Here is a 12,996-nt window from a genome sequence, read left to right as displayed (position 1 = left end):
ACTTCAACATCTCCTTTGAGTGTGTGTCTTCTCCGCTCTTCTTTCTTAAGGACACACATCATTTGATTTAGGATCCTCGATTATGGTGATTCCTAAATCAAGTAACACTTGTCCTTAATTTAACTACTTTTGCAAAATCCCTTTATTCAAATAATGCCACATTCACAGGTCCAGGACACATAACTTTATATTTTGTAAACATATTTTTTATTGTGGTAAGAATACTTAACCCTAGATCTATTCTCTTAACAGTTTTTTGTTTGTTTGTTTGTTTTTGTTTTTTTTTTGAGACGGAATTTCGCTCTTGTTACCCAGGCTGGAGTGCTATGGCGCGATCTCGGCTCACCGCAACCTCCGCCTCCTGGGTTCAGGCAATTCTCCTGCCTCAACCTCCTAAGTAGTTGGGACTACAGGCGTGCGCCACCACGCCCAGCTAATTTTTGTATTTTTAGTAGAGACGGGGTTTTACCATGTTGACCAGGATGGTCTCGATCTCTTGACCTCGTGATCCACCCGCCTCGGCCTCCCAAAGTGCAGGGATTACAGGCGTGAGCCACCGCGCCTGGCCTCTCTTAACAGTTTTAAGCACACAATATAGTATTGTTAACTATAGGCGCAATGCACAACTAATCTCTAGAACTCTTTCATTTTGTTCAAATGAAACTTTATGCCCACTGAAAAGCTACTTCCCATTTCCCAGTCCCCTCCAGGGATATAACTTTTGGAGGGCACCTTTCATCCCACTACAGTACAGTTTAATTAATTTATGGTGTTTGTCGTGGAATAATAATGATGGATTTTATTTAATTGCTGATACTCTCTTTTCACATGAATGGCTTAGTTAGGACTGTGGTCATTGCTGGGCAAATTTTGCTCTGTTTGAAATTAACTTACTTTCAGGGAATCTATACCTTGGTTGTATTAATTGACTGTCCCATGAGAAAAGTACTTTGAGTAGATAGGCCAGTTCGCTAGGAAAAAAATTACTTATACAGCCTAAGAGTGTTAATTTTGGCTCTCGCGTGCAGGTGAGGTAAAAAGTCAACATCTTTGCAGTAACCAGAGCGTGGGACTGTTCATAATGTATACAAATTCTCATAGTGGGAAGGTGAAATTACTTGTAGAGAAAAATACAAAAGTATAATTTTTTTCACACTCCAATTTGCATTTGTAGCAAGAGAAGATTTCCCACCATCCCTTACCCCCACCACACCACATCAGCACACAGACACAGACACACAGACTTTAACTAAATATCCAAAGTGATTTCAAGCAACTTACAATGTACAGATTTAGTAAACAACAATTATAAACAATGAATTTATTTCCTTTCTTTCTTTTAGAACATTCCAGACTTTGTTTTTAATCTTTAATTATTGTTCCCTCAAGAATAATGACTCCACATTTCTTTTACATTATGTGCCATTCCTCAGTAAATATAAGGGGATCTTGCCATACAAGTCTTTTGCTTTTCTTTTCATTGGTCTTTTTTAAACCAAGCATCATGAATGCTAATTATTTTATCCACGAAGAAATGAGAAATTTAAATCAATGCCTTTAAGCCTAGGACTATGTGAGACTTTTAGATCATTAGATGAAACTAAATGCAACACTTAAATAACCAGGTTTACAGATACTGCCAGAATTTTACTGCTATAATTTCTATTAGCTTTTGCTGGTTTACAAAATAATAATACTAAGGTGTTTGGTGAAGTGTAGATGACCCTTAGTTTACCTGAGTCAATGTCAAATATCCAGTTTTTTCTGGCGTTTCTTGTGTGGTCACCTATAACTGCTACTCAGAGACCCACAGAACAAGCTTCCATGTCCAAACTGTACACATTCTACAATCTGACCCTTCAAGGTGCTATAAAAACATAAATACATTTCTTTTGAGAAACTCTCTGCTACAGCATGGTCCCTTGAAACCGTCCAATTTGCTCTGTGATTCCTGCTGAGATATGCATTACATCATGGTCTATTTTCAGCTTGTTACATTAATCAAAACCTATCCCATTTATTAAACAGCTTCCTGCAGCTCAGGCATTTGAAATGCAGAGTGCCAGCAAGCAGCTGCCAAACACCATGAAGGAAAGAGGTGGGCTAGATTGGAGTAATATACAAATTGAATTTCAAGTGACTGAGCAGCCTCTTTATCTCTTGGTGACACAACCAGGGGCTGTAGCGGTGTTCTTAAAGGAAATGAAACCCAGAGCCATGGTTCACTCATGGGGTGGTTACCATGACCCTGCCCAGCAGTCTTTCCGGAACTGCTGATGAGTGTGACCTTTGCAAAAATGCACAAAGCCTTGATTTCTGCATGGTTAACCTTTACAAGCTGGAACCCCTCTGTGAAACCTACCCACACCAGAGGGAAGCTTCAGAATCAAAACAGACACATACACATTTTATGAAAGAGCAACTACAAATACGCACATACACACACATATTCTCAGAGGAGGAAGACATTGAACCCATTTTCAATTATTCTCTCAACTGTGTTTTTTCAAGCATTTGCGTTTGTCTTCCTCTGGAGCAAGACAGTGACAGGACTCGGTGCAGTGGCAACCCTGTACTTAAACTCATTTGCTACTCTTCGGAATGGCCTCGATCGGAATTGGTAGTGGGAATGGAAATCACATATTTTCAGTGTTTGCTAAGAGTCACTGAGACCATTTGCTCACCATTAAATAATGACCAAGTGGTCATGGTGAGAAGAAAGGGTAGTATTAAATTAATAGCCTCGATTTCCACCACTGATCAAACCAGGAAAACCATTTTGATTTGATAGTGTTATCTCAAACATGTTCTAAATTCCAAATGTGTCAAATATTCACTGTTAGACTAGGAAGCTCAGAGCGATACGAGAGTGACTGTAGCAATATTCTTCACCTGTTATTATAATGACAAATTAAACTTTTTTTTCCCTATGACTTCTTCCTGTTTTTAATAGCATTTTGTTTTTAAGCAAATCTAATTTTCTCATTATTAACATATTGATTCACTTAGCATTCATTGTTTAAAAAGCAATTTACACAAGCAAATCTAGTCCTCTTTTCATATCTAGTTCTTGTAATATAGTAGTATCTTTTATATACTCCTCTCATGTGATTTGCCTAGCAAGCCTATGATGTAATTAGAACAGGTTGTTATTATTATTAATGGAAAAACTAAAGTCCAAAGAGGTTAACGAACATGTCAAAGGTCAACATAGCAAATCACTAGTAACTCCTGAATGTTAACCGCCTTTCTGTGACTTCTATAAACAATGAGGGATATGGCAATAGGGATATGGGGAAACCAGTAACTTCAAAAGACACTTTGATTCACCTTTATAGAGTCTCAATCTACAGCTTCCTGTTTACCATATTCGCTTAAAAATTCTTGTCAAAGTGCAGGAAACCCCTGATCTGCAAACACCCAGCTTAGAAATGATCCAGCCATCCAGACACCTGCCTCCCGGCTGTCTTTTTACTGTCAACTGATCAACTGTGGGGAAATGATGTGGGCAGGGGGCGGGGGACAAACTTCAAGAGACACAGTTTAGAAGCCAGCAGAGAAAAAAGTGGGAGAGAGAGTACACCACAGAAGAATAAAGAAAAAGCAGATAACCTCTAAAGACATGCACTTACTCATTCATTCAGTCATCCACTTGGGGTTAGGCGGTAACACTGCCACAAGATGGTGAAATTCACGAACCCCTTTTTAGTTCCAGTGCTTAAGGCACTGTGCCAAATGCTAGGAATGCAGATCCAAGATCTGTCTAGGTATAACTCTAAGGGAAGAGAGGGTATGAAGAATTGTATGAGAAAAGTACGAGGCAAATTAGAACACCGAGTTTGAAAGGTTTATTTCTGGCTGAGGCAACCAGGGAAGGCTTTGTGTCCATTGATGGACCCATGACGGATAAGCTGGGCTCTGTCAAACTTCCAGTTCTCAGAGGTCAGACTAATGTATTATATCCCACTAGATTCCAATCTTAGGCCCAGAAGGTTTTTGTGGAGTGTTCTAGGATTCTAGTTGCTTTTATAAAACGTGGTAAATAAACAAAGCAATGGACATAATGAATAACAAATTTATATTAGTATGTCTAGAGTCCTTAGGTATGCCAGGTTTATGTTGTCACTAATTTTTACAACTATTCTACAAAATAGATGTTATAATATCATTTTACAGATGAGGAAACAAGTTCAGGAAGACTAAGTCACCCACCTTCACTCCTAAGTGGGAAATAACGGAGTCAAGCAAGCCAAGAGTCAAACAAACGGTGCTCAGACAAATCATAATATGCATAGATCACCCTGCCTTGCTGGTTATTCTTTAATTTATTTTAATTTTTTTTTTTTTTTTTTTTTTAGATAGAGTCTCGCTTTGTCACCCAGGCTGGAGTGCAGTAGCACAATCTGGGCTCACTGCAACCTCTACCCCCACCCCATTCAAGCAATTCTCCTGCCTCAGCCTCCCGAGTAGCTGTGATTTCAGGCATGCACCACCATGCCTGGCTAATTTTTGTATTTTTAGTAGAGACAGGGTTTTGCCAGGTTGGCCAGTCTGGTCTTGAACTCGTGTCCCCAGGTGATCCGCTCGCCTCAGCCTCCTGAAGTGCTGGGATTATAGGTGGGAGCCACCGCACCTGGCCCACAATAGGCAGGCATGGTGTGTAGAATCACCCAGAAGAGAAGTATTTTGAGAAGGTGAGTTACTGTTTTTGTATTTGACTGCTTTTTTTTTTTTTTTTTGAGACGGAGTTTCGCTCTTGTTACCCAGGCTGGAGTGCAATGGCGCGATCTCGGCTCACCGCAACCTCCGCCTCCTGGGTTCAGGCAATTCTCCTGCCTCAGCCTCCTGAGTAGCTGGGATTACAGGCACACGCCACCACGCCCAGCTAATTTTTTGTATTTTTAGTAGAGACGGGGTTTCACCATGTTGACCAGGATGGTCTCGATCTCTCAACCTCGTGATCCACCCGCCTCGGCCTCCCAAAGTGCTGGGATTACAGGCTTGAGCCACCGCACCCGGCCCTTGACCGCTTTTTAAAACTGTCCTATTAATGTAAACCTTTACAAGTACATTTTCTTTTCCATAAAATGACATCCCTTTTATTTTGGCTAAGTAGGATTTATCCTCCTCCTCTCTGTTTAATGGGAGCAGCTGTCCCAACGATATGATTTAGCTCAAGTTAAAAATAAGAAGGAAGGCCGGGCGCGGTGGCTCACGCCTGTAATCCCAACACTTTGGGAGGCCGAGGCAGGTGGATCACGAGGTCAAGAGATTGAGACCATCCTGGTCAACATGGTGAAACCCCGCCTCTACTAAAAATACAAAAAATTAGCTGGACATGGTGGCACATGCCTGTAATCCCAGCTACTCAGGAGGCTGAGGCAGGAGAATTGCCTGAACCCAGGAGACGGAGGTTGCGGTGAGCCGAGATGGCGCCATTGCACTCCAGCCTGGGTAACAAGAGCGAAACTACGCCTGAAAAAAAAAAAAAAAAAAAAAAAAAAAAAAAAAAGACGGAAAAGGTTGTACGTAAATGTGAGGACTGCTCCCCCCTGAATGAGAGGTAATTGTTTAGGGAAAAGTAAGCCATTCTTACCTTTTTTGTTTTGCGTTTCCAACTCTGGCCTATGTCTTCAGAGGCACCTAAGTCAGGTGTATTAATTGTTCAGACTTTTGATACCAAAAGGAGATAACTTCTTAAAGCCTGACCCATTGCTTTGGCTATGCTGCCTTAAATGTGTGTCTCTAAGAAATCAGTCGGAGCAACTTTCTTTGAGCCTTCAAAGTAAAGTCAAATGCTTGCTCCTCAGCAGGAAAGTGACTTTAATTAATTCTGGACGACCTTTCCATTGAAAAGCAAAACACTGCCCCAAGGCTTTTTAGAAAGGTTGGGTTGTACCTTTTCCCTCTTATTGTTATGAGGCAGATATTAGTGTTTCTCACACAAGTCTTTACCTCCTGTGTTGTTGTGGATGAGTGCACTTCTTAATAAAAGAAAAACAAAACAAAACAAACAAGCAAGTAAAAACCCCTGTTTGGAGCCAATTAACTTCTTGATTCTAACAAGAACTAAACTGGAGTACAAAATCTTCCATCACAATAAAATATGACTAAAGACCTCATCAATACTCATTTAGCAAATGCTTTGGACTGAACCATCTTTTTCTAATACTTAGGAATTCCATTATTTCTTATTTCAGTGAACATGTTAGAAAAAATTAAGTGAAATGGGATTAGGTTTGCCATTTGTCATTTACTCAGAGCAGAATTCCCGTCTGACATGTGGGCACTCATACCAGGGGCTTAATGCTTTTAGTAATTATAAGGATCATGTAGAGTATGTTGATTGGTGAGGAAAAAAATCTTTATTAACTGCTCAGAAATAGTTAATTCTTCATTAGTCAGAGCACTGCTCTAGAGGCTGCTGCCTGTGAACCATGGATTAGAGTTTATGATAGTAATAACCTCCCTGAAAAAACATTTGTTGCTATACTTAATGACCAGATTTTAGTGCATTAACCTTCCTTGGGAGGTCAACTAACAAAATGGATGTTAACTGCTTGTAACAACCAATTCCTCTGAAATTAATATTTAGATGCCTTTGGTGTCAAAAAACCTTCCTTCCATATCTGGGCATTAAAAACACTTCTAAATTATTAATAGCAGGCAGAATTCAATGCCTGAAAGATTTCCATTCCAATGCTGTTTATCCTCAGCCTCTTCCCATTTTCTCCAACAGAGTTCTCTTATGCAGGAACAAGAAAGGCATTGAGGAAAATTAGGTCTCAAAAATGCATGTGGGTCAACAATGCACTGCAGTTTTGAAAAGGTCACTCTTTACGTTCAACAGAAATAAACATAATAGGAGTGTGAAGGCAGCTCTGAGAGCACACTGAGAACCTGACAGGGACAAACTCCCTGCCAAGCCTCAGGCTGCACCACCACAGCCCTATCACCACCTGTCAGGAACTCCTTAACGACATTTTTGCATCCCTTCTGCTACTGACCTCCTGGCTTGGCTCTCCGGCCCCTCCTCCTCCCTTTAAATTGGAAACAAACCACACTTATGTCAAAACAACTTCTGAACTAGTTCCTTCCTGAGCAATCCCAGAATATAAAACATGTTCTGAAAAGCTGCACCATTCCCTGGAGAAACTTTTATGATTCGGTTACTGCAGCAGGGCGAGCTGCTCCTTGGCCGCCTTAGCCTTGAGTCCATGCCAAACAATGAAGCAATGCTATTATTAGCCTTTCCATTCAATGGCGACAACACAGTCCATGTTTCTATTTTCAGGCTGTTCTCTTCTGGTGCAATAGATATGCAGAAACCTAAGCCTCAGGGCTAGCATTGGACCAATAGGGCAAAGGAGGCACCTAAAGCCAAAACATGCACAGCGGCATGAATGTGAAAATATTTTAATGGTAGTAATTTTCATCAGAGGTACAATACAGAGAGCTGGCCAAAGTCTTGCCTGCTGAAACCTCTGCTGGTTTTTACAGAGACTTACTGCTGGGGTTGAGATAGAATAACTGGGATCTCTACCATGAAGCTGTCCAGCTTAATAATTTTCTCAAATAGCAACTATGTAGTAACATTTGTGACTCGATCATTTAAACCGGCCTGTTGGCTGGGCACGGTGGCTCATGCCTGTAATCCTAACACTTTGGGAGGCCTAGGCGGGCAGATCCCTGAGCTCGGGGGTTCGAGACCAGCCTGAAAATCATGGTGAACCCCGTCTCTATGAAAAAAATACAAAAATTAGCCAGGCATGGTGGTGGGTGCCTATAGTCCCAGCTACTAGGAAGGCTGAGGTGGGAGGATCTTTTGAGCCTGTGGAGGCTATAGTGAGATATGAACACACTGCTGCACTCCAACCTGGGCAACAGAGGGAGACCCTATTGTGAAAAAAAAAATAATAATAAATAAATTAGCTTGTGTTCTGGCACAGAAAGATAGACCAATATTATACAGAGTTGTGACTTGGATGATACAGATGACAAAATAAGATGCCTCTAAGGGTGATTTCCTCATGATGTGATCGGTTACAAGCCCACCAGGACACTTCCAGAATAGTCAGGCAACTTGTGCGCATTCTTGATTGTTTCTTTCTGGTGGATTACTTTTGTAATATTGGAAATGTCGTGTATGTAGAGGTTCATAACATTTTTGGCCTGTTTCCATTTGTAAATAAGATGTGCAGTCTGACCATTCAAGCGGTGCAAATTCTGTATAATAATGATTTAAATTTAATGGCCAGATTCTTCATTGCATTGGGAATACTGTACTTGTTAATTGAAAGGTCATTATATCATTACGTATATATTATTCCTCTTTCCTATTGTAGCTGATTTTCTCCTTGTTTATGTAGTCTTAGGAAAGAAACATTTGCAAGCAGGAAGTAAGTAGTTATTTCTTTAAACTATGACAGATTTTGTAGATTTAATTGTTAAAATTTCAGATAGTGGTATTTCTTTTAAGGTTTGGTGTTTTATTTTTGCATTTAAAAATAAAAATAAGACAATTAGGCTAAATTTACACAAGGAAAAAATGTGATGATATCTTAGTTTCTCAAATCTCTTTTGCTAGAAATTATTTTTAACAGACATTTGGAGAAAGAGCTCTTCCCAAATATAAAACTAAAATATGAACTGTTGACATTTTCTTCACCTCCTGCTCCCCCATTTTCTACGGAAATATCATTTATAAGCTGCTGGGAGCCAGCTTTTAGTCACAGTGTTTTCAATAGCAGGAATGATTAAAATACACTTATTGCCTTGGTCTGCTTTATCTCTGAACTGATAAGATTTCTGAAAGCTATTTAACTGTCATGTGAATCATTAACTTCATTATGTTTACGGAGAATATGTTATTTCCCCCGCTTCTTGGGGACATGGATCCTTCATCAGCGGCCTGGAATGGTGCTGAATCTGATGCAGGTAACGTACCTGTGCGATTTATTAGTGGCGGTAGAGTTTTAAATCAGGATGTTGATTGTAGTGTTGTTCACTTAATGAACTTCCATGCACTGCTTCCTGAAAACCCTTTTATGGTTTTTGTTGGCTCCATATGGCATTCTGATGAGCTTACACTTCTCCTTAAGTGCTTCTGTATCAGAAAACAAGAGCAAAGCTGAAACAAAGTGAGTCATCTGGTTTTGTCTTTGCTTTCACTGCATGAGATAATGTGGAGGTGTTAATTACAAGACTTCACTGAGTCTTGACTAATAACAGTGTGCAAACAAATGTATGTCAGGCTCAGCCACAGAAAAGCTTCTACTAATAAGGTAAAACTAGCAATTAGAGCTGACAATGAAGTAATACTTTCCGTTGAATATTCATTAATGACGTTCTTGTTTGGGAGAAGGGAGGCTTCTGATTGTTCAGACGGAAACCTAGAATAGGAGCCCTGGTCATTCCTTTTAAATGAATTAAACACCGTGTGGTGAGCGGGCATACTGGATTAATTCCCTTTTGTACTAATGCACTGACCCTTTGCTTCAAAAGCAGAGCCTGGATGGCCACTAAGATTCCTCAATCTGTGACCTTGGCTTAATAGGGACAAATTGAATTCCCATAAAGAGAAAAATGATAGTGACCATAGAACATCACTAACAGTGTGCTGGAAATACTATGTGTTTTACTGAAATTCTTCACAGCAGCTCCTAGGGTTGTAGGAAGAAAGAGTGTGATCAGTTCAACAACCCATATCACTGATTCTACTGTTCTCTTTCCACTCCCCTCCCCTTTCCTTCCCTTCTCCTTTTTTTTTTTTTTTTTGTTTTTTTTTCAGAAAGCAGTTTGACATGCATGGTATAATACGAAATACATTTGGTCCATGCCCCTGGTTTCTGTCTAGAGCTCCTAACCCCCCCCACCCCGCTGCCACCCAACCCAGCATTTCCTGAGTAATAGGAGTATCTTTTGTTGTTCATAATAAGCCCGTTGGATAATTCCTGAGTGTATGCTAATGATTACTTAGGGAAGGGCCCCTAGAAAGCCTCAGGATGGGGCCAGATACCAGAAAGACCAGGTGATGAGAGGATTAGGAGTTTGGAAATTTCAGCCCCACTCATGTATCTCTGGGAAGGAGAGGGCTTGAGGTCAAGTTCTGTAAAAACTCTTGAACAACAGGATTTGATGAACTTCCAGGTTGCTAAATGTGTGGAGGTGTTTATGGACGCTCCATGCCGCGTCTCCCATTCCTCGCCCTATGTGTCTCTTCATCTGGCATTTCATCTGTGTCCTTATAATAGCCTTTATAATTATCCAGCAAATATAAGTGTTTTCCTGAGTTCTGTGAGCCATCTTAGCAAATTAATTGAACCCAAAGAAGAGGTTGTGGCTGTAGCCAGTTGGTCAGATGTATGAGTGGCCTGGACTGGTGATTGGCATCTGAAGTATGGGGCAGTCTTGTGGGACTGACCGCTTAGCCTGCGGGCTGTGACACTGTCCCTAGTTGGATAGTGTCAGACTTGACTTGACATAGAACATCCAGTTAGTGTCCAGTGGGGAACTGCTTGGTTGGGGAAAAATCCTCACGTATCCCGTCCAAGTTCTGTGTTGAGTGTGTTAAAGTGTGCCCCCAGCTGACAGATGAAATGGACTCCCTGTGGCTAACTGAGGTGCTCAAAATTAAAACAGAATCAAGTGGCCATTGCTGGGTGAGGGTCACATATTCTGTGTCCTTAGAAAGATGTTGGGGAAATGTCATAGACTGTCCTTTTCTACATCAAACCAAACCAGTTTCTGTTGTCCTGTGTTCCGTGCCAAGATAAACTGGCTGGAACTCTCCCCACCCTAACCCTCCATAGCTATTTGAAAGAAATACCTGACCGAGACTTCTGGTTTGGGGCTTGGAAACCACACCGTCAGGGATTGACAATTTTGGCTAATTAGAACTGAACAAGTTTGAATCCTTCATTTGCATAAACTAGACCTGATTGAGAACCAGAGTGAGAATGTTCCCTGTCTAAGCTGAACCTTCCCTTTGATCTTTGGGGGGGCTCATTCTCACTTGTACTGAAGGCTGTGTCTCCCCAGTCTGCAGATTATTGTTATAGAAGATACAGCTCTCTCTTTTCCTCCGAAGATCTCATGACCCTTTGTTAACAAGCGTGAGGATAGAATAGGGAAGAATGGTTTGTGTTTTTTCTTTTGCAGTCTGTTTCTTTGAGCAAACGAGAGCCTCTGCTCTCAGACCAAAAAGAAGCCTTCCAGAAAGGGGAACTTAGGCATCTGTGGCTCTTTCGTACATGACATTATTTCCAAAACTTGATCGCAAACAAGTCATACTATCTGAATGATGTATATTGTTTTAGTGTGTCAGTGAAGATGCCAAATGAGAGATTCTATTGACAAAAGCATTTCATTTAGGTGGTCTTTAATCATTCTGTATGTGTGTGGGGAATATAAAGGGAATGTATTTCTTGGATGGGGCCAATACAAAATCTTCCATCAGAATAAACCCTTAAAATGTCTGTATTTTAGAATGGATCATGACCTATGTGAAATAAAACAATCTTCTGTTTCACTCTCTTGACAGCCAAAATCCTCATTTGGTGGAAGTGGCCCTGCGCCCAGATTAAAAAGCCACAGACTCAGACTTCTTTGTAGACAGAGATGGGCACATAACACATATCTGGCCAATAGTATAGAAAAGGAAGTTACTTACAGCTTCTTGAAATAGGACAGAAGCAGGTACAGGTGCATATTTTGCTTTTGTGTGTTCTCCTGTAGTAGCTGGAACCAAGTGGCTATGGATCATGAGAAAAAGGTAAGAGAATCAGCAAGTTGGCAGTAATGGTCCTCTGGGACTGTTTTTATGTAAGCTACCCACTCCCTACTCCAACACACACACACACACACACACACACACACACACACACACACAGAATTCAAGCCACTGATTTCCAGGTCTGTTTTGTACAGCCAAATGTACTTCCTAACTGAAATAGAATATGGTATCACAACTGAGGAGAATTGTGGGAAGAGGTTCTTCAAGTAATGGAATACCAAATATCTCATTTCTGTAATGGCAAAGGTGGGATACTGAAAGCAGTTATTGCAGGCAGGCAGGTAAAAGCAGGTGATTTTATTAAATAGGGCAAAACATTTTTGTAGACTCTAGGAAAGCAGTGTACTGACTCACACAGAATGCTTCTGGTATTTGCTGGACCTTTTTGTTGCTTTTAATAAAGCCCTCAGACAGAGACTACCTTATTCAAGAGACACGCAGTGTACAAAACAGGTATGGAAGAAAATATACTAGTAAGATAGGTACTTTTGCCCAAGTCCTGCAATCTAAGTTGTTTGAGAATTCCAAAAGTTGGAGCCTTTTATTGGCTGGGATGTATGTTTGACCACTGGAAAAGAAACCTAAAATACCATGTATAGAAAAACAGAAGCTTAGTTCTCTCTTAGAAATAGTTCAGGTAGAAGCAGGACCGGCCTGGTATATGGCCTCATGTTGGCTTTTCATCTTACTGCTTCTCAGTCTCCAAAGTATTGTTATCTCAAAGATCCCAGATAACTCTGAACCACAGGAAGCAGAAAGAGAGAAAGGGCCCATCTTTCCTCTACAGGCATCATCTGGAAGTTGCTCACATCATTTCTGCATACATCTCTTTGGGCAGAATTTAGTTATATAACTATCCCTTACTATAAGGATTTTGATTGAGGCTTCTGTATTCTCAGCTCAAAATCACGAATTCTATTTCTGTGGAAGGTGGGAAGAACTGAAATTGGCTCCTTTGGTGTTGAAAAGCCAGCAGTTCCTTTACCCTAAACAGAGACTGAAAGGGGAAGAGTTCCCTTGACCCCTTGCAGGGTGTGCGAAGCGGGAGTGGCTGCTTCTTCAGCGCTCCAGGGCCCACACCTCTAGGGGAGCAGACAGACAGACAGGCTGTGGGGCCCCAACCCCACAACAGTGTCAGGGTGAGCGTTCACTGCTGAAGCCCCCGCAGGCACGCGTGCTGTGGTGCTCCTCTAGTTCAGCGT

This window comes from Saimiri boliviensis, chromosome 1 (genome assembly GCF_048565385.1).
Source record: "Saimiri boliviensis isolate mSaiBol1 chromosome 1, mSaiBol1.pri, whole genome shotgun sequence".
Lineage (NCBI taxonomy): Eukaryota > Metazoa > Chordata > Mammalia > Primates > Cebidae > Saimiri > Saimiri boliviensis.
The sequence above is the reverse complement of the archived record's forward strand: the minus strand, read 5'-3'. Positions refer to the sequence as shown.